Below are 1,971 nucleotides of genomic sequence, written 5' to 3'. Positions count from 1 at the left end.
ATGCGAGCTGTCTGGCAAAGCAGCGTCCAGATGCAGAACATCTGGCCGCATGGCAAGGTGTCTGTGCCTTCGTCTCTGGGCCGAGGGGCAGGCAGAGGAGATTATGGGACCTTTACATAGCTGTGGGATTTTATAGTGTGGATTTTCTTTAAAATCTTTTCTTTTTAATCTCTTATTGAAAAAAAAAAACACCAAAAGATCTTACTGAAACCCTGGAAATCTTGTGACACTGTCAGCAAGTCTTATTAAAAGTGATTTCTTCAACATGTTTTTGAAGGAAGGCGTGATAACTAACGATGTGCGACTTGCACGAGCCATCAAGGTTCCTTCAAAGTGGGATGGATAATGTTTTAATTAAGCCAACAACAGAAGTTTCAAAAAGAACCTTTGAACCACAACGCCATGAGTACACTTTCTGCAAGCTGACGGTTTCCCTGCCTGGATGCGCCGGCTCTAGCAGCTTTCCACCTCCCTCCATCACCAATCTTTGTGACGAGGACAAGCTCCCGATGCCCACAGCAGCTCCTTATCAACCCAACTCAATAACTCCCTGAACGTATTTTTATGGGGAACGCGTTACTGTCAAAGTGACCTTCACCGAGCCTTGTGCTGCCGTGCAGAGGCTCCCGGTTTAGCTAAAGAGAGACAATAATCATCATTAATGCCTGGTTAATAGAAGGCGGTGGTAATCAGTCATCCTCTTGGTGCAGAGATTACCCAGCTCTGGAGGGAATACGCGATCTTTCTTTCTGGGCATTTCTAAGACTTTTTGTTTCCAATCCCTGTTGATGGGAGGTGACTGAAAAGATAGGAAAAAACCCCCAAAATGTAAGAAAGATAACTGTTAATTTCTGACAGTCCTCTCGGTGCTGGGAACAGAATTATCCCAGGGCACCTACTATCTCCTACGGTGCTTTTCCCCACTCAACTAGGAGAGGCTCTTCACCATAAGATGGAAACAGCTGATCCTACTGAACCAGCAGCAATGGCAGAATTACACCCAATGCCAGAATTACTCCCAAAGCCAGAACTACACCCAAAGCCAGGGCCAAACCCACGGGCCCAGGGATGCCCAGCCTCCTCCTGCCATGGCAATGCCGGTCACCCTGGGGTGGGGACCCAGCCAGCTCGTCCCTGCACGTCGACAAGGTAAAGAGCATCACAAACTCGTCCTGATGGATTGATTTGATTACTGCTGTTAATGGGAATATTGCCTCCAAGCACTTTAAGTGGCTTCAGAAAACTCCAGCGACTGTCCGTCCCTGGGGGAAGGGATGCCATCTCCCCTTCCTGTGCATGAGGCCCGCAGCAGGCACTGGCGAGGAGAGCGCCGAACAACAGCCAGCAGCAGTAAATACTGTGCACAAGCCCAGGGCGGTTGGTGGGAACACCCGTCATCCCCCAAAACCACCCCTATTCCCAAACCCAGCACACAAACAGGGGCAATGCTTGTGCTTCGTGCTCAGGGAAACCAGCACAGCCCTGGAAGCACACCCGCAACGGTGATGGGGAGCTGCACCCAGGAAAGCCAAACACCCGGTGCTACAGCAGGTCCAGCCACACAGCCTGAACCTTCCTGAAGCATCACACTGGGCGAACACAACCCGCCAAGCAGCACAGGGGAATATTGGGGCTCGCCGCCCCATTCTCCCAACCCAACCTCGCTTTTCCTCCCCGGATCAGCACACCCCCGGAGGTGTTGTTGGGGGACGAGCCGGGCGCACAACTGCTACCTCCAGCCACCCCGCGGAGGCTGCAGTGGGGACCTCCCGAGCGAGAAGCAGGCGCTGCCGCTGCTCCAGCCTCTGCAGATTGGGCTCAGAGGGAGCTCTGCAACCCACCGGGTTATGTATCAACAGCCATATGGTCATCTACATTTTAATTGCAGAAGCTTTATTGCCGAGGATGATGCATGTGCTGGAACGGCACCAGCTCGTCTCTCGGAGCCAGGGCTGCCGGGCCGCCCGCTAG

The 1,971-nt window shown here is 52.5% G+C and overlaps 1 protein-coding gene across 1 annotated transcript in view; it reads right to left on the bottom strand.

Annotated features, from left to right (window-relative positions):
• The window catches only part of GTF2IRD1 (GTF2I repeat domain containing 1), a 45,022-nt gene that overhangs the window by 38,090 nt on the left and 4,961 nt on the right, over positions 1-1,971 (bottom strand). The window lies entirely within an intron of this gene.

Source organism: Pterocles gutturalis, unplaced genomic scaffold (assembly GCF_000699245.1).
Source record: "Pterocles gutturalis isolate BGI_N339 unplaced genomic scaffold, ASM69924v1 scaffold2037, whole genome shotgun sequence".
Classification (NCBI taxonomy): domain Eukaryota; kingdom Metazoa; phylum Chordata; class Aves; order Pterocliformes; family Pteroclidae; genus Pterocles; species Pterocles gutturalis.
The sequence above is the reverse complement of the archived record's forward strand: the minus strand, read 5'-3'. Positions and strand labels throughout refer to the sequence as shown.